Source organism: Trichechus manatus, unplaced genomic scaffold (assembly GCF_000243295.1).
Source record: "Trichechus manatus latirostris isolate Lorelei unplaced genomic scaffold, TriManLat1.0 scaffold00226, whole genome shotgun sequence".
NCBI lineage: Eukaryota > Metazoa > Chordata > Mammalia > Sirenia > Trichechidae > Trichechus > Trichechus manatus.
Window position 1 is genome coordinate 2937645 of NW_004444162.1, and position 21563 is coordinate 2959207.

Here is a 21563-nt window from a genome sequence, read left to right on the forward strand (position 1 = left end):
TGGAAATACCAGGACAAAATCTCCATCATGAATTTTTGTTAATGCATACAGTGGAGAAAAAATAATGGAGTATTCTGGTGACTTTTCTGCAATTTATCTTAGGCTGATAAGTGAATGTGTACAGAAATGAGTGTGTGTGTATTTGGTGTGTGTCTTTGTGTGAATGTTTGGTGAGTGGGTAGTGTGTGTGTGTAGCTATTTGTATTTAAGAGTATGGGGTGTGTGTGTGTCTGTTGTGTATGTGTGGTTGTGATATCTGTATATGTATGTTTATGGTGTATATGGTTTGTGTGTATCTGTGGTATGTATATACGTTTATATGGTGTGTGTGTATGTAACGAGTGTGTATGCATATGTGTAGTGTATATGTATGCATATATGATTTCTTTTTAAATACAGTATGTGTGATATGTTTATGTCTGTGTGTGAGCTGCAAGTATGTGTGATATGTATGTCTGTGTGTGATGTGTATGTTGATGTGATGTATGTGTAGTGACAGTGTATTATGTGTCTGTGTGTGGCATCTGTGTGTCTGCATGTGTATAATATGGTGTTTGTGTGTGGATGTGTCTGATGTGGGGTTCTGAACTTGCCACATGCAGTTGAACTCAAATGTTCTCCAGAAACAGAATTTCCATGGAATTAAAATTTTTTACTCTGTGATCACATCTTGAATTCCACTCTTTTCCCATAAATTTCATTGAGCCTAAAGTTCCCTTGGCCCAACAATAGTAAACAGGCAGCCTCTATACATTAAAGCCTGAACTTTTTTCTCCCATCTATAAAGGTTATGTAAGGGCTAAATACTAAAGATCATAGAACTAAACACTTTTCAAAGAAGCAATGCTGATTTTCAGCACACTTACATATTTTTCCTAAATGTTCCCATAAAACATCCTAAACATTCATCACCTTCAATCTTTAGAAGATTTGAAATATTTAATTAACTCATGCAGGGTGAAAGAGAATTGAGAGAATTTAGCAAACATTTCTTAAAATATATATTTCTAAAATTTCTACCAAGTAAACATTAAAGTGATATATAGCTCTAACTCTTTTAGTGGATCATTTCTTTTTTATTCTTCTTCTCTGGTTTATTTTCTGGAGTAAATAACTATTGCTTGATAACCTTATAGCAAGAAGTAGTAAAATGATATACTTAACACTTCTAGCATTTAAAGAAAGATATTTAGGTTGTTTTTTGATAGTGATGATTACCCCTTTTATTTTAAAAAAGGTATTTCTGAAAATTATGTGGTTCTGATCTCAAGCAGCATCCAATTCAGTTTTCATGCAACAGTAAGCACCAAACGGAGGGTTGAAAGTACATGCATAGTGCTCAGTTTTTATTAGAGATTTTAAAGGGCCCTATAGAAAGTGTTCAACATAAAGTTTGATTTAGACTGTGCACTTGTCTGAAACAGTAGGCAAACTAAATGGAACTATTTTGCTGATTTAGCCATTGTATAGCCTGCTGGCCTTACCCCGTTTTTCACTGTCTAAGATCAAGCACTCTTTGGTAACATCACACCAATGTTTAGCTTAATATTTTAAAAATCCCTGAAGCCTCAAGCAAGGTCAGAAAATCTCCTCAAAATAGGTCAGTGAAAATATTCCTAGCCTAGAACTTCCTTTCAGTTTTTGCTATATATATATATATATATATATATATATATAAACCCTGGTGAACAGTGGTTGAGAGCTACAGCTGCTAACTAAAAGGTCAAAAGGTCGGCAGTTCCAATCCACCAGCTCCACCAGCCACTCCTTGGAAACCCTATGGGGCAGTTCTACTGTGTCCTATAGTGTCGCTATGAGTTGGAATCGACTCGGCAGCAATGCTTACACATATATATATGTATATGTATATATGTACACACACACACACACAAACACATCTTAATACATCTTAATATATGTTCATTAGGAAATTAAATGTTTTCAATGTGGGGTTGTTAAAAGGGAAAGTCAAAAGATCTTATTTTTCCATCGTAATGTGTTGCTGATTGCCAGCTTATTGTATGTGTTTGCATTACTTGACCCTTACTCTTTTTTATACTTTATTCTAACTATTACTATTCCCAAGGATATCTTGGCGTTCATACCCATTTAAAAAATGTTTTCTATATTTTATCATAAACAAATTGATAATTTTCTATAAACTTAATGAGCATGTTTTTTGTTCCCTGTTTTAACAGTCAGTTAAAGGGTTAGCACAACACAGAAAGGCTTGACCTATGGTGTGTATGCTGAAGTTGACATGCTGACTGATGAATCTTGTCTGATCAACACGACAAAATGTTCGAATGGAAGAATGTTTATCACTTGCTGGTAGATACAGACAGAACTAAGTTTACATGTTCTTCAGACCAGGCAGTCTGGGAGGTACCTCTTACCACTTTCCTTCCTCCACTTTGCCCCATCTCCCTATTACTGTTCCTTAATTTTGCCCTCAAAATAAAAATCTAATTATCAATACTCATAAGACTGCTGGGAAGATGGTAAATGAAGGTGGTTGCAAATACCAAGGCTTTGTCTAGTGTTAAACCGAGTGATAACATTAGCTGCCAAACATATTTTGTGCAAGGCCCTGCTCCCTGTATACAAGTTTTATCATTTCCATCTGCCCACAACTTAGAGAAGCTTCTTTGATATTTTTAACGCCTGGGGATCACAAATGTGTCTTTTGGGATTATAACGTGATTATTGGGTGATTGTTAAGAACAATCAATTTTTTCTCTCCCCATCCACTTATTGTTTTCCATAAACCATGTGCGTGTGCTTCATTCTTTTCCTGAAAGGTCCACATGACAGAGACAGACTAGCTGCTCACCAAATCCATTTTCCTGCCCTCTTAGCCTAGACTGCATTTCTCAGCCTCCCTTACAGTTAAGTAAGTTATGTAATGAAGTTCTGGCCAACGAAACGTGGGGGAAATTGATATACACCACTAGCAGGCCTGGCCCATAATACCTTTGGCATGACCCTCCACTCTGTCTTTTCCCATCAGCTAGCTAGATGTTGATGCTCAGGACCATCTAGGAATCTTTATGTTGAAAATGAGTAAACGTCCATCCAGTTGGGTCCCTGAATGACTGTGTGGAGCAGAGCCCCTCTTCTACCATAGATTAGATTTTATGTGAGCAAGAAGTAAATGTCAATTGCCTTACGTCATTGAGATTTCAGGGTTTACAGCTATAGAAGCTAATATTACCTTAACTAATATAATAGACCACACTCAAGTGAAACAACATATGAGTGCCTGTCATACAGAAGATGCTTAATAAATTATTGTTATTATTATCATTAAAAATACTACTTTACCTATCTTTTATACAAATCTCTTTAAGGTAGTACCATACTGTAACAGCAGGAGACAGAGGCATGCAGATAGGAACAAACGGGCATAGTCAGGGGTAATATTATTCTCTTTTATGTAGTAGGATCTTAATAACTACTTGTTCATTGTACTGATGAAAATAATTAATGCTTCCATCATGCCCCCATCCTCCCCATAAAGTTGTGGTCTAGTAACTTCTGCAACAGGCTACAGAGAAGCCAGAACTGCTGAGGTACCCTGATGAGGCTAGAAGTTCAACTAAAACAAGGCTCCCAAGTGCATAAAAATATTCTTGTATTGGTAGCAGAATACCGTTGCTTTGTTTGACATTTAAATCATATCTAAGTATAAGGCCCTAACATACAAAATAGTACATAAAGTAATAATTCAGAAAATGTCAAAATTCATAGCTTATTCTCACTTGAGTATGACATTTTGTCAAAAAACTGAAATACCTCTTTGAGATTTGGTTGTGTTAAATCTCTCACCTCAATCCTCACAAAGTGAACATTCCATGTTAAAGCTTCCACTCTTTTCAATGTATTACATTGGAAACATAATATAGAGCAGCTGTTGTTGTCTAAAAATACCATCAGTGCATGTTCAAACAGAGGTATTATACAAAAGCCTTTTTTTAACAGAAGGATTAAATTCATTGACCTGTTAGATGGGAAGGAGATTATTTTGGAGAAATCATAACTTTTCATGTAAAAGAACAAAAGGGTTAGCAAACAGATTCTGTAATTAGTCCATAAAGTGCCATTTTTTATGGACTAATTCCATATGGACATGCAGTTGATTCCCCTAAGGAAAGTAATATATTATTGTTTGAATTCATTATGATGAACGTATATTGTTTTTTGTAATGTAAACTTTTCATTTACATATAACATACACATATAAAAGTTCACAAATCTTAAGTGCACAACTCAGTGAGTTTCACAAAGCCCACTCTCCTATGTAACCAGTACTAAGATCAAAATGTAGGACATTATCAGCATCCCAGAAGCTTGCACCTCCTTCCATCACTAACACTTTTGTCCCAAGATTAACAACTATCCTGTTTTTGTTCTTTTTGAACATTATACAAATGAAATATTATGTAGCTTTAGTAGATACTGACAGTTTTCTGAAATGGTTGTACCAAATTATACTCCTGCCAGCAGTGTATCTTAGTTCCAGTTGTTCCTATCCTCACCAACACTGTATAGTTATTATTATTTTATAATAACAACAATAATAATTGTTAATAATTATAAAACCATCTCAATTCAGCAGAAAATGATATGAGGCCTAGACCAATTATAAGAAAAAACGGTAAAAATCATACAAAGACTCCAATTATTTTTTAAAAATTTTATTATGTAAATGTTTATACATACGGAGAATTAGAGAAAAGCATAGTAAACTCCCCATCTTAGTCCATCTTAGTCTGAAAGCTCCACTGAAACCTGTTCAGCATCATAGCAACATGCAAACCACCATGGGCAGATGGGTGGTGCTGCGCATGAGGTGCATTGACCTGGTCTCCTGCACAGAAGGTTAGAATTCTACCAATGAACCACCACTGTCTTCGTGTCTATAGCATATACTTCCTTAACTTCGTTTTCTTTAGTCCTTCTTTTTCTTCTTCCCTCACATATCCTATAGAAGTCCTGGTGGTGCAGTGGGTAAGTGCTCAGCTGCTAACTCAAAGGTGGGCGGTTTGAATGCACCGGCCACTCAGTGGGAGAAAGACGTGGCAGTCTGCTTTGTTAAAGATTAGAGCCTTGGAAACCCCGTGGTGCAGTTCTACTCTGTCCTATAGGGTCGCTATGAGTTGGCATCGAATTGATGGCAATGGGTTTTTATGGCAACACATCCTATGCCCTCTCCTCACTTCCTAGGTATACACTGGTGCTAGACAGAAGATGACAACTGGGTAAGAAAAGTATACTGAAAGAATGCTGGAGCTAAACTTCTATGTGCAACCTCCACAGGCTAGAAAAAGATGCCAACATTTATTTCTTATGTGGTGATCTTCATCTTCAAACATTGACATTGACTATTGGATCAACTACTCTCTCAACCTGTGACAATGTTCTCTGCAAACAATTTATTTTACAAATATACAATAAGCTATTAATATTAAAAATAGTTACTATTATTAGTCCAACAAGAATGCCACCATCTTCTGGGACCAATAATAATATATGACATTGTAGCTTAAAGAGGGTGTTTTCTGTTTGTTTGTTTTTTTGTAGTTTCAATAGTTTGGAAGAAACCATAATAAAGAGATTAAATTCTGATTCTGTCAATAGACATAAGCAGCACACTCAGTGAACTTTCATCTCTTCAATGCACTGTGTCAATTCCTGATGTTGCTTTATTGTCTCATAAGGCATATTAAAGGGTCTCATGGGTGGAAAAAAGCTAGGAGAATATTAAGCCCAGAATATGAAGGATGGGCATTCACCGTGCATTGAGCAGCCTGGAAATTATTGTCTAATATTGTCAAAATGGTGTGTCAGAGGCATCTGACTTCCTCTAAGTTCACGAGAGGGAAAGAGAATCACCATCAGCATCAACCCAAGGCTGATTTCTATGAAGCAGAAGTCAGACATTCCTCCTCTCTCCAAACTTTTTACCAATTCTGACACCAGCTGTCCTTCCCATGGCATTCTCTACTGGGTTCAATAATTCGTTGCAATGCCCACACACAACTCATAGACAATACTCACAATTATAGAGTCTATTAGGGAGGTAACAGGTTACAATTCAGAACCAGGAATGACTCAGAATACAGTTCTTCGGTCTGGACAGCTTCTCAGCTGTGCTTATAGGTAGGCCTCTCCTTAGCTCTCTGCTGCTTGGGACTCTTGGGCTGGCCTGGCCTCTGCCCTGCTCAGGCAAGTGTTACAAAGCTCTTTAGCTCCACTGATAAGTGCCCAGAGACAGCTGCCTCCACCAGTAAGCCTTGAACCAAAGGTGCTCCACTCTCTAGCACCATGGGTCAGCAAGCCTAGCTCTGCTGACAAGTGCCTAGAGACACCCTACTCCACCAGCAAGTATCTTACCAGAAGGCATTCAACTCTCTCACTCTGTGGATAAGTGAGTTTAGCTCCACCAAGTGCCGAGAGGCACCCCACTCTGCCAGCAAGCCTCCAGCCTGAAGACATTCAGCTTTCTTGCTCTGTGAGCCACGAAGCCCAACATGCCATCTTCTACCTGTCTCCTGGTTCTGCTGCTGCTGTTTCTCTGATGCTGCTTCTCACTGTCTCTCACTGTCTCCAGTGTTACAGCTCTCTCTGTATCCTGGGTCTAGGAGGTTCTCAACAGAGGGATCCCAGGACCAAAGACACGCACCACTCTTAGCTCTTCTTTGTTGGTTGTAGTGAGGACCCCCATCTCTGCCTCTGAGTTGGCTCATTTTAAGCCTATCGGGATGGCAAAACTGACCAATCCCCTTGTTAGGGATCCAAACACCTTATTTTCATGGTCCCACTCCCACAAGGGTGCCTTGGACCTTATTTGTATTATTAGCAAGCTGTCCAATCCCCTTAGTGGGCTACAAACACTTTATTTGCATAGACCCACCCAATCATTTGGAGTCCTGGTGGTGCAGTGCTTAAGAGCTATGACTGCTAACCAAAAGGTCAGCATTTCAAATCCACCAGCCACTCCTTGGAAACACTATGGAGCAGTTCTACTCTGTCCTATAGGGTTGCTACGAGTCAGAATCGACTCAGTGGCAATGGGTTTGGTTTGGTTTTTGGTTTGCGCAGTCATTTGGTGGGAATTACAAGACCATGGCTAGAAAGGTCATATGACAACGATCCATCACGCCGCAAATATGAATTTATTAGATGATTGCTGAGCCAAAAGGACATAATATCCATTATGTAAGTGTTCAGTCATGGACACTGTGCCCCAACACTTATTAACTCCAAGCTAAATATTGAATGGTGTGCATCCAAAACTAAACATGTTCTAATAGACAAGTGCTTTGTTATGAACAAGCAAGACCATTCACTAAGTAGTGCGTTATGTCCTATAAATGAGAGAGCTATTTTTTGAACAATATTAAAGGCTCAAGCCAGAAAAAGTGGGAGCTGGAGGATAAAGAGTGTGGTGGCAAAAGAAGAGCATTTCATTGCTACCTGTCAAGTTCACGTTTTGTCCTGCCTGTATTTGAACAAATGCCCTAAAGGTACAGAGCGATTCCATGTGCAGAAGGCTGATGGTTAGACTTTGCAAGTCTTTCATGGGTCTAGAAAAGAAATTGCCCTCTTTGTAATGTTATACATCTAACTATGTGACTTCATATAATTTGTCAGTGTATCCACTCACCTTCACATTTAAGAAATGAATTTGTGACTCTGTGATGTTGTTTTTTGTGTGTGTGTATGTGGAAACTTGAGTTTTATAAAATTGGCCTTACAAGCTTTTACATGTAGTGACCCACAGAGAATAAAGAGCTTTTTCTATTTTATGAGTTTTCCTGTGGCTATGAGGGGGTTCCTGTCCTATAAGAATTGCCTTCATTGCTTCAAAAAGCTGTGTACTCTTTAAATGAACAGTGTGGGGGAGACTTTTTACTTTCATTTGCCTTACCAGAGGCTTAACTTTCTTTGCAGATCCTAGCACGGTGTTTAGCATGAAACAGATGTTCACTGAAGGAATGCAAGAGAGAATGAATTGTTGAATCATATCAATAAGGGTATGTATTTTGGGCAAGGCTTGAACTTCAATAGTTAGACTGGAAACAATTTGATCAGTTTAATCATCCTCTGGGAAATTGGAACTATTTAATTGTTCAGATGATAGTTTTCTGTGGGAGTGGCGGCTGCATGTATGGGTAGAGTGACCTAAGGGACCAATTTTGGACCAGGGTCTTACATCAATACAGTTTGAAGAGCTGCCTTTGTAATTGTGTCTTTGTTGTTGTAATAACTTATGACTATGAATTCTGTATGGGCAAAATATGTTTTATAGTCTTCCAAAAGACTGCAGCAACATGTAACCTAGCAGGAAAGGGCAGCCATGAGAATATTCATTGGTAGAGAAGGAGATGATTAACAGACATAGCCGCTGGCTATGTGACTTTGCCTTGTTTCTCACATATTTACTGGTTTGGAGACTCCTGTCCCTAAAACTGTCCTGGACATCTGCTATTTTGTCCTTTGAAGACAGCTAGCTTCTTTTCGTTTGGAGTAAAACTCCTGCGGCACCATGTTTTGCCTTCTGGAGAAGATTCTCTCCTTTTGCTTTCAGCTGGATCACCCAGGACTGGCTCCCTCCTACTGGTTTTGTTGAGAACCGTTCCAATTGTTTGCAGCAGCCCAGGAGGTCAGTCCTTTAGGTTCTGGCCAGCACTGATCTGTCTAGAGGGTGAATTGGCCAGGATGGGAGATACTGACCATTTCAGGAAGAAACTACATAGTCACTCTCTACTTGATTTGGAATTTAAATCCTACCTGTTATACTTAAGACTTATGACCCCTTCACTTTGCTACACCTCACTACTATGTTAACTCAATCTTGGCATCTACTGCTTGGCCTGCCATCCCTAGGTTAGTGAGACTCCAGAGACTCCACACTGAAAAGGGTGCTTACCTTTAAAGGTCCATCTGGATCCTATAAGTCATTAACATAGCATGGGTGTTGAATTATGTGTTAGGTCTGTTCTTCAAATCTTGGATATGGTTATAATAAAAAAAAGTACTTTATGGAGACCAGTCTTCTAAAATTACTCAAGAGGAAAGGGAAAGATATAAATAAAGAGACTCTGAGCACCCAGAAACAAATGACAAAGGCAAGGATCAAAGGCCTAAATATTATAACAACATTACACAGGAAACGAGGAATCTCTTTATTCGTGGGCAATGTCTCTAAAAGGTGAGTCTTTGGGTATGAGCCCAGAAGTAAGAAGCAGTGAAGAAGTATGTTCAGTTTGACCCAAAGGGGTCTGTGGGTGTCTTTGATAGTCTGTCAGATATGACACAGGAAGTGAGATTCATGCAGGAAGGCCAGAAAACATATAGAACTTCTTACTCACAGGTCCCAGAGACAGGGAGGCACAACATGCCATGACTGAAGGCCATACAGGTGGTTGCACTTGGGGACAAGGTAACAACAACTTGGAATTTTAGGAGAGGGCTTATGTATGGTAAGCAGAGTGGGGTTAGCTAGGCTTTGTGGACTTCCTGGGGATTGGGCATTTTGATTGATTCTGCAGACTCAGAGAGCATAAAGTCTCTGTCATAGTTGTTGGGTACCTGGCCCTAGGGTGATTAGGATGAGTTCATATTGACTCAGGAGTGTGAGAACCTGAGGGGAACAGTTGGAGAATGGACTTAATTAGCTACTCAAGAAGCGAAACTGGGGCCTCAAAACTGGGTCAAAACAGTTTTTAAGGGAAATGGTATTACGATAGAGAAGCGAGATGATGAAATGGCAATAAATCAATGGAAAGGAACAGTAACAGCAGTAGTAACATCAGCCAAAGTGGTGATGGAGGCAGTGAGCAGGGACTTGCTGACCATTGGAAGAAATAGAGCTAATGGGGAGAGATAGATTTGGGGGGTGGGGGGGTCTCACACTGTATCTTGGTAGTGTTTGAGGAGAGGGCTGGGACAATCAGTTAATCATATGAAAATATATCTACCTCACTATATACACAAAATTAATTCCAAATGGATCAAAGACTTTAATGTGAAAGACAAAACTTTGAAACATTTAGAGGAAAATACAGGATAAATTTTTTACAACATCAGTGTACGGAAAGATTTCTTAAACAAGTTATAAAAAGTGTGTTAGACTTACAGGAAAAAATTTATGAGTTCAACTCCATTAAAATTAAGAATTTCTATTCCCTGGAAGACACCAAAAAGGAGTGTAGAAAGATAAACACCAACTGGAGAAAGGTATTTGCAATACAAATAAATGAAATTGTTATTCAAAGTATTTAACCACCAGTGGACTGGTGGCACAGTGGTTAAGAACTGCTTAAGAACTCAGGCTGCTAACCATCAGGTGGGCAGTTTAATCTGCCAGCCACTTCTTGAAAACCCTATGGGGCAGTTCGACCCCATCCTATAGGGACACTATGAGCCGGAATCGACTGGACAGCAACGCGTTTGGTTTGGTTTTTTTTGTTGCATAAAAATCAGTCAATTAGAATGGATGCCAATCATAAACTACTATTATAGCACTGCCAGTACATTCCAGCTGAATAACACTACATATAACAAAGGATTAATATCCCGAATATATAAAGAACTCCTAGAAATATATATGGAAAAGATAAACATCCGTACAGCGAAGTGGGCAAAATACCTGAACAGGCATTTCACGGATGAGGGAACACAAAACATCAAACTGACATATGAAAAGACAATCAACCTTGTTAACAATCATAGCAATTTATGTAATAAACCAAAGTAAAATTCATTTCTCAGCCAACAGTATAGCAAAAATTAAAAACATCATACTCAGTGATGGCATAAATGTGAAATAATAGGAACTCTCTTCCATGTTGGTAAAAATGCAAACTGGCACAATCACTTTGGAAGACAACGTGGAATTACTTAGAAGTTTGAAAATGCACATACCTTCTAATCCAGTATTTCCAGTCCTAGATATAAATGCTGGAAAAATTCTTGCTTATGTGTACCAGGGAACATGAATAGAATATCCTTTACAGGATTGATTGTTACAGGAAAATGGAAACAGGTCAAATGCCCACCGATACTAAAATGGATAAATAAATGATGGCATTACATATTAATATGGTGGAAGCTCTACACACAACAGTAAAAATGAATGAACTATATAGCTACATGAATAAGTCTCAACAACATATCACTGAATTAAAATATATACAAAGAATAACACATAACCCTTTCTACCTACAGTTTGCCTTATAACTTATCTTTTTATTATAACAAGATTGTTTTGTTTAAAAATTAACTATTTTTTCTTTCTGCAGTTTGAATAAGAAAAATAATTTTAAGTTCTGTACATTGGTGATTTCAGTAGTGTACAAAACTGTATGACTATTTTCAAAAGGCTAAAATTTCTCAGTTTAAAATTAACATTCACTATTAAACATAAAAGCTTCACACATTTGTTCAGAACCAACATAATGATTTTTAATTTAATTTAAAATTTCGGTCTTGAATATTTCATTGCTTTTATGAGATACTTTAAAGGTTAGATTATTTGCAATTAAATGCGTAAGTCGATTACAAATTTGTAATTACTTTTTAGTCTTAGCTAAAGTTTATTTTCTAACAAATGACATTTTTAGTCTTTCTGTATTCAAACACGGAGAAAACTGACATGATAATATAAAATGCTCAAATTGCAAATTGATTTATTAAGTATAAAATTAACATTTACTGAATATCTGTTAACCCATTGCCATCAAGTCAATTCCGACTCATAGCGACCCTATAGGATGGAGTAGAACTGCCCCATTGGGTTTCAAGGCTGTAATTTTTACAGAAGCAGACTTCCACATCTTTCTCCTGCAGAGCGGCTGGTGGATTTAGACCACTGACCTTTTGGTTAGCAGCCAAGCACTTAACCACTGCACCGCCAGGGCTTCTTGCATATCTATTAAAGTCAGCGTAAAAACTCTGCCAAGGCTATTATTTTTGAACTATTATAAATGGAATAAAAATAAAAATATATAGACTCATGCCTTGAAACATATCCTTGTAATAATATTCTCCCCACATCGCAAAAAATAGGTAAAGAAAAATAAGGCTATTTGTTTTGCTCCAAGTAACTAATATGTTTCAATCTTATTTTTTTTTTTTAATCTAGACTGGGGAGAAAGTTTGCGGTGCTTTCAAGTCTTGAATAAATTTATTTGACATTTCTGTAAAACATTAGTTTAATACATTGTAATTGATTTCTAATTTCCAGTATGCAAAAAGCATAGTATGCCATCAAATACTCCCATTTTAGTCTATATAGGATTTTTTTTTTACATTTATGAGAGACTGTTTGCAAATAAGCGGCATTGTTAAATTTCATTTTTAATATTTTCATGATGAAAAGGCAGTGATCATTGTGTTCTCCATTATCCATTACCAGACAGGTAATTTTATTCCTGCATTAAAGCATTATGCCTCGTTCAGAAGTGTTGAAAAACTGTTACGTTGTACATGCATTTCATACTTACTAAGTCTGACGTTGGAAACTTTAGAATATACTGTACTGTAAGTGAGGCTATTATCAAATGCAGAATCAATTCTCTATAGAAACAGATTGAGATCTGGGACAAGTGAAAGAAAGAAGACCTACGGTATGGAAATTAAAATAGCCTCTGAAAAACTCAACAATGAAACAGCTCAAATTACACTCTCAGGCAGAAACACCACAAATGGCTCCTGGCTCACAAAGAAAATCAATCCAGGAAGATGTGCTGATTTACATAGCTGATATGGCTGAAAAAATGGGCATGAGGAGAATGTAGCTTTCAACAGACGAAAAGGCAGGGGAAGAATTAAATTTGTACCGGGAAACACATAATGGAGAAAGAGGCTTTCAGACAGAGCACCACACAAAAGGGATGGGGCTCTGGAGCGAGGGGCGTGAGCCAGCTCTCTGCCTGTGTCCCAGCCTGTGAGCTGCTCCAAGAAACCTCCAGTGCAAATGATGCTTTAAGAGGGATTCATTAAGTTCCGCAATGGGTACCAGAGGTGACCATAACTTGCATAGAAAGTCTGTCACGTAGTTCTGTCTTATTACAGTCTCTCTGCTAGGTGTTATGCAATTTCCCATTCCTTTAACAGATTGAAAAAGCACACTTTGATGTACCATTTATTAATTTCACTGGCTTTTAAATTGTCTGAACTGTGGAGGCCTGCTATAATGTATCAGTCTGTTCATTACAGTTCTTGTCTACTCAAGGGTCTGGAAAATGAATGAAATCACCTAGAAATTGAAATACGTACTATTGTTAAATTACCCAGGGGGAGGTTTGTCTGCGTCAGTAAATGTACGACGACATATATGCAGTGTGCTTGGGTTTCCAGGGAAGGATGAAGCTGGGTATATCTGGTGCACTTTTTGAAGGCACACATCTATCTTAATATTCCTAGCAACTGCAAACAGCCTATAATGGCATTTATATTAACTTTTACATCACCTCGTTTCAGCTTCCTTTTTCCTTCTGTCCTAGATAAACGTGAAAGAGTGAGAGATAACGGTAATCAGAGCTGGCGAAGAGTGTCAGCATTTCTAGCACAGCACACATGTGTCTCTGTCACACACTCACCCATAATGCCATCAGTAGACCAAAAGCCAGAGACCCTAACCTCATCTTAAAATCTGGGATGAGGATAAGCACTGCCCACACTCTAGAAAGTGAAGCTAAGTCCTACAACCGTAGATAATGTCCTCATAGCATAATAAAGACACACCTGCATTTTCCAGCTGGTGTTCAAGTCCTAGCCTCATCCTTTACCAGCTGTATGTCCTTAGATAAGCTACTCAACTTCAATAAATTGGTGTCTAAAGAGCTAAATAACCAATATCTAACTGCAGGGTTTCTCAACCTCATTACTGTTGATAGCTTGGGCTGCATAATTTTTTTGTTGATGTGGGGTGTGGGGGGCTGTCCTGTGTATTGTAGGATGTTTAGTGGTGTCTCTGGTCTCTACCCACTAGATGCCAATAGCACTCACCCCCCCAATTGTGGCAACCAAAAATGTCCCCAGACATTCTCAAATGTCTCTTGTCAAATGCCTCAACCCTTAGTTGAGAATCATTGTTCTAGTGTACTGTGATAAGTGCCAGACACTTTTCTAAGAGCTCTTCAAGTGTTAATTTATCTATTTCTGCCAACGAACATAGAAAAACCAGATGGTGTTGAATCCGACTCAGGGCGACCTCATGTGTGTCAGAGCAGAGCTGTACTTCATAGGGTTTTCAATGCTGATTTTTTGAAAGTAAATCACAAGGCCTTTCTTCTGAGGCGCCTCTGGGTGGACTTGAATCTCCAACCTTTCCATCAGCAGCTGAGCGTATTAACCATTTGTGCTACCTAGGAACCCAGCAAACAGAGAAGTGGGTACTATTCTTATCTACATGTTACAGATGCAGAAACTGAAGCGCAGAGAAACTAAGTAACTTCTAGGAGGTGACACAGCTTTAGGAGGCAGAGCTGAGCAACAAACCAGGTGTCAGGTTCCAAGTATGTACTTTCACCTCTAGTCTCTACTGCCTGAATTGGTCATTACACCAGCCTCACAGAGCTGTTGTGAACACTGAATGACTTAACGACTGTAGCAGCCATCATTCTTGTTGGTGCTGTTACAGTCAAGAGCACAGCTTATCCCTTCTGCATGGCAAGGCTTTATCTGTGGATCTCAGAGACAGCTGCTGCTCCACCACACCCCCAGTCTCTGCCTCAGGGGAAAGCAGCCAGGCAGCATCTGAGTTTCACTTCTTCCCCATCTGCTAATTCCCACTTCATGGCAGTCCCACCACCCCATCTTCATCACTATTTGATTTAGTCGTTTAGGGAAATCTAAAGAAACTTCATCTTCAAAAAAAGTGAGGGACTCCATATAGAAACAGTGGTTCCCAACCATGGTTGGGGAACTTGAAAATACAGACTGGTGCACAGGACCCTCACCCAGAGATTCTGGCTTAATTGGACGAGGCTGAGGTCTGGGTGTTGGGATTTTTAAAAACTCCTCCAACTAATTTTAATATGCAGCGATGGGTGGGAACCACTGATTCAAGATATCTTTTCTGTACTAACCTATTAGTCCATGTGATGCTAATATAATTTACTGATTAAATTCGGGTGCTATTTTATGTCACCAGGAGGTAACTAACCTAAAATTTACTCAATAAAAATAAGCTATAATCACTTGTGCAAAAAGGAATGAATCCAGGAGAGAAGTAGAGTTTAAATTTGCTATTTTCACCAACACTGCCCGGAGAGTAGTCTAATTCCAGATGAATACCCCTTGTTCTCAGGACAGAAATTCAGCAACAGTGGAAGAGGAGAGGCACCAGGCTAAAAACAAAAGTAAAATAGAGTCTTTAATGTCCAAAAATAAGGGATCAACTAAGTAAAATATGGGTCATATTATGGAATCCTGTGCTTTCATAAAGATGGTTGTTCTGAAGTGTATATATTGACACAGAGAAATGCTCACAATATGTTATTAAATGAAAAGAGTGGGTTATAGAATCACATTTTTCTTTGTAAAATAAAAATAGATATTCATAGAAAAATATCTAGAAGGAGGTATCCCCAAAATGTCAAGAGTGGTTTTTACTGAATGTTGAGATTGAAAGTGACTGTTTCTTCTTTTGCCTCTTGATATCTGGTAACTCTTCTATGATATTTATAAATGATTTGTGTAGCAAAAAGTATAATTAAAAAATAGTCCTTTAGAAGATCCAACTCTCGTGTCCTAATTTCATGCTCATGAAAGTATTCTTCTAAAATATAATCTGGCATATTTAGTGAATCTACCTCAAAACTAAAAGGTTATCCTTGCTGGCTTGAGGAATACAGTCTTAGGCCAGTTAAAGCTACCAGTATAATTTTTTTTAAAAAAAGTATCAGTATAACTTTTTTCTTTTCTTTTATTGTGGTGAAAATATATATGACAAAATATTTGCCAGTTCAACAATTTTTACATTACATTCAGTGACGTTGATTATATTCATCATTCTGTACTACCATTACCACTATCCTTTTCCACCATTAACAGAAACAGTTTCTGTTATGCAATGACTTCCCTTTATTGCTTCCTTCCCACCTCTAGTTAACCACTAATAAGCATTGGTCTCTATACATTTGCCTATTTCATAGAAGTTATATCATACAATATTTGTCCTTCTGTGACTGACTTATTTCACTCAGCATAATGTTCATCTATGTTGCAGCATGTATTAGAACTTCATTTCTCTTTATGGCTGAATAATATTCTTTTGTATGTGTAGACCACATTTTGTTTACGCCTTCATCTGTTGATGGACATTTAGGTTGTTTCCACCTGATGGCTCTTGTGAATAGTGCTACAATGAACATTGGTGTACTTGGTATAATTTTTTTAAACTTATTTTATTTTTCTGGTAAAAATATACACAGCAAAAGATACACTATTTCAACAAATTTTGCATGTACAATTCAGTGGCATTCATTATATTCTTCAAGTTATGTAACTGTTCTTGCTATCCTTTTCCGTATTATTTCACCACCATTAATATGATCTCACTGCTCCCTAAGCTTCTCATCTAACCTTTCAAAATGCTGCTGTCAATTTTATCCCACACAGATAATTCTTTGAAAGAGCACAATGCTCAAGGCAGACATGCTTTATCAATTAAGCTAAACTACTAATTGGTTTAAAGCAGACTTCAGGGGATCATTTTAGTTTCAGGTTTAAGGTTTGAAGACTATCTCAGGGCAATAGTTTTTGGTATTCATCCAGCCTCAATAGCTCCAGAAGCTCAAATTCCATTGAGAATTTGAAACTCTATTCCGATGTTTTCCCCCTTTTGATCAAAATTCTTCTGTAGAGTTTTAGATCAAAATGTTCAATAATGGTAGCTAGACACCATCCAGTTCTTTTGGTCTTATAACATACGAGGCAGTTATTCATGGAGGCAACCAGACAAGCATTCCATTTTCTCCTCTAATTCCTATCTCTCCTTCTTCTGCTACTCCGGGTGAGTGGAGACCTATAGTTGTAGCTTGGACGACCACTTGCAAGCTTTTAAGACCCTAGGCACTATGCAATGAACTAGGAAGAAAAATAGTATTAGGCCAATTCACTGAGATGTCCCATGAAATCATGACTCTAATGCTCCAAATCAAGAAAATGAATCCTGAGAGGTGTTTGCTTGTACGCAAGCAGCAATAGCAGCTGCTTTTTTTTTTTCGTAAAGACGTGTAATACAGCGCTTACCAGTTCAACATTTTTTCAGGTGTACAGCTTAGTAATATCAATCACATTAATCAGTTGTACAATCATTACCCTTAATCTGTGCCAGGCTTCCATCACCACAAACAGAAACTCAGGGCTTCCCAAGCAATGGTTCCCCTTCTCCCACTCCCTCCAAAGTGAATGGCTGCTTTAGCCAGGATGAGGTCTGCAAAAGCCAGTGAACCAGGACCTAATCCCCCACCTGGACAATCTGATCTATTGATCCTCCATGATGGAGTCTCCCTGGGAGGCTGCCCCAAAAGAGCCCAGTGGCCTTACCTGTATCCTCACACACACGACCATTTGCATGTGACTTTCTCTGTGTGCTCTCATTTGGAGATCTGGTCTTGGCAACTCTTCTCCTGGTTGGGCCATTTGAAGATTCAGGCCACTTCAGCATGAGGTTGATTTTGAACTAAAGTTGGGTTTTGCTTTCCTATTAAAAGAAACAGTAAGATCAGTTGAAGACATATTGCTGGAAGCATCCAAAGACAATCAAAATATAAAACATGAGCTTCTGCATTAACAGTTTTTATTTTGAAAGAAAGTGCTTAATAAAACCACATCATCCGATACAGAGCTTTGCACATGATAAATATTTGATGAATGAATAAATGAATGAACGAACAAACATAGTTAAAAGCTATTCATCTAGAATGAAAATGAATCTTCCCTCATATGGGACAGGCCCTTCAGTGAGACAGGCTTATCTTCTTTTGCACTTTTAGATTCAGAATTTTTCACAGATTGAGTGACACATGGCTCCTGTGGTTAAAAGCAATTCACAGATGCCTTGTGCAGGAGTTCATATGAAAAACCATGTGAAACGACCTTCTGAATGAAAAGGAAATGGGAAGACAAACTCTTCCTCTAGAATATGTGCTTTTGTGGGATTGTTACATCCTTTTCAGAAGCCATTTTTGGAGTGTGATACATATAACATGCATAATTCTACAATAGTAGATTTAGTCACCACATTCTCGAATTAGAATTATCTTCAGGGAATCATTTAGTTCATCTTCCCAACACCCCTCTCCATTTCTGTTTTTCAAAAAAAACCTAACCTCTTATACAAACAGGTGTTTGATTGAATCTTAAAGACTTCCAAGGAAAGAGATCCTATAATTTTTGTTAGTAACCATTTCCAGGGTCTTATTTATCAAAGTGAAATTAAGGGATTATTCATTTGATTCCAGGTATCAAGGTTTATAATCATTGTAATATGTATCATCCTAGTGAAAAAAAAAAAAAAACTTAACTAAAAATAATTGCCTTAATATAGTCTTTCTAATCTGAGTCAAATCTAAAATTAATCACCTATAATTATCAAACCTAATTTAATTAAAACTAGCTGTTCACCATCTGGTCTTATTAGTATAAATTTAAGAATCTACCATTTCATAAGAAATACTTCTATTTAACCAATTATGTTAAGCATAATTATTACATAATTAATCTCAGTTCAAATTGCATTTGTTGTCACTTGACAGAAAAGTAATTTATTTGATAAAAAAGCAGTTGACCATCTAATTACTCTGCCAGATTGGGGTCTTTTATCTCAATGTCTTACCACTTTTTTTAAAAAAAAGGTATTAGAAAACATTCCTTTTGAAATATGAGATTAGCTATTATCAGTACACAGTAAACATAAGAAATAATATTTGTAATGAATTATCATCATGTTTTGTAGTTTGAAGACCTTTATCTGGGTAAATGAGCAAGCATGGGAATAAATTATGAAACAAAATAGATAAGGGAATAGGTAAGAATATATGTACTGCCAGAAGCAAGCTTCCTGTGGTATTCTTGATTGCCAGCTACTTTCAAGTGCCTGTTTCCCTCTTTGTGATTGATAAACCTGTTAATAGAAGAGATGAATAGTTACTGATTATAAAAAAGATATCTTTAAAAATAATGCTTACTTCTATGCATTTCCTTTTGAAGACTTCCAGAAAATCAATGATGCTATCCTTAAAAGTATATATTGTTCGCCTAACATCTGATCATTTGGGAGCTTCATTACTGAAGGAGTGGGTGTATTTCTGAATAAGAAGAAACAACTTTAAAGACAAGGCTGCCTTGCTTAAGTACAGCCTGAGAAAGAACCAGAGATTAAGGCAGAAAACAAAACAACACAAAACAAAAAAGCAAGCATTTAAGATTCTTGCTCTGGCTGCAACTTTGCACTAGGTAAGTGAGGCCAAAAAGATAAAGAAAGAAATAAGAAACTGAAATGTGTCCAAATCTGAGAAACACTTTGCAGGACAAAAGAACTTCTTTCTACAAGTGGGGCTCAGTAAGGAGTCAAGTGTATAGCGGTTTTCTATTTGTTCCATACTTATTCTACGCTACAAGCTAAGTGTACTGGGCATTCAAAGCTGTCAAGTTTCCATAGCAGAAGGGGCCAAATGGCAAGAAGGGCTATAAAAATTTTACCGGCCTGATACGTGCAGAAATATGGTGAATTTCTGAAATTTTAGCACTGGTTTTAAGTCCTAAAAATATGGACTGTATGTTAGATAATAATACTGTATCTCTTAAATCTCCTGAACTTTGCACCATGGTTACCTAAAAGAATGTCTTCTGCTTAGGAAATATACACTGAAGTACTTACAGATACATGGGGCACAATTTTTATAATTAACTATGAAATTATTCAGAAAAAATATATATATAAAGCAAATGTGCCAAAATGTTAGTCACTGATGACTCTGAATGAAGGATATATGAGGGTTATTTGTATCATTCTTGTAATTCTTTTGTAATTTGAAATCGTTTCTGAATAAAATTTAACAAATAAAGACGATAACTTTAAAGACTTATCTGTACGTAAATAACTAAAATTTTACGATCCGTGTATTGGGCTAAATTATGTAAGATCTTTAAGTTCTGTGATTGGTGCGGTTGTTCTCCCCTCCTCTTTCTCCTACCCAACCCCAATCCCAGCTCCACTCCATAGAGAGGAGAGGATTTCTTAACACTTTTGATAAAAAATAGATCTGTAACAACTAAGGTGTAAGCTATGAGAAAATTTGATGCAAAGAATACAAAAGTTGATGCTCTGTCCCTAAAGGGAGTGGAAAATGTTCAATTTTTTCTCTGAACGCTCGTATCAGTGGTAAAACATAGCCCCCCGCTTTTCCATCGACTTCCGTGAAAACCAGATGGCATCTCTCGGATAGAATACTCACAACTACAAAGGTGGCATATGGGTCAGTGCCAAGATGATCACTTACACGGCATCTGCAGATGGTGGTCCACCACATCCTGAGGCAGGAATAATGAGAACAACATCCACTTCATCATCATCTGAATATCCAAACAAACACCAGGGGAAAGTTAATGAAAACAGCACCGGGGCACGTCCCAGGAGGAGAACGAGGGTCGGCTGGCTTACCTGAGATGAAATGAGAAGTGCAGCAAAACATATGCAAAATATTGTTTGCTTTTAATTGAGAGTCAGGGATGATGGATCTAAAAAGGGCTTTGTGAACTGTAAAGCATTATACAAAAGGAATAAATTATTTCTAGCCACAAAGCTGATAAATGAAAACAAATACATTTCTGAAATGTTGCAGAAGTGGGTAGAACTTGTCTAAAATTAATAATAAAGGGCTTTTATCAGGAAAGCTAGGATGGATTTAATGTACTTTAAGAAACTGAAATGGCAGTTTTCATAATGTATACAAGTAATGCAAATGGTAAATAGAAAATGTTATTAAATTAAGCTTGATAATTTTATCTGATTACTTTCAGTTCTGAACTGCAGTATGATAAACTAGCTACGTGGCTACCAAATCCCACTGCCGTCCAGTCGATTCTGACTCATAGCGACCCTGTAGGACAGAGTAGAACTGCCCCAGAGGGTTTCCAAGGCTGTAAATCTTTACGGGGCAGACTGCCACATCTTTCTCCCATTGAGCTGCTGGGGGGTTCGAACAACAGGCCTGTTGGTTAGCAGCCGAGCCCTTCAATCACTGCACCACCAGGGCTCGCTCACATAGCTACCAGGACAACAATAAATGATGTAATTAATACATTCTCCAAATTACACATCTAAATGCAGCTATGATTTCCAGTGCTATTTATTCATGACTTCTAATTATCAACAAATAATTAGCTTTTGCTGGGGAGAAACAATAAATGAATTATTGGGTGGATGAGTGGATGGATGGATGGATGGAAGAATAAAGAGAAAGATGAATGGATAGATGAAGAAATGCATGGAAGAATGGATGGATGAAAAAATGGATTAATGGAAGGGAGGGATAGATGAA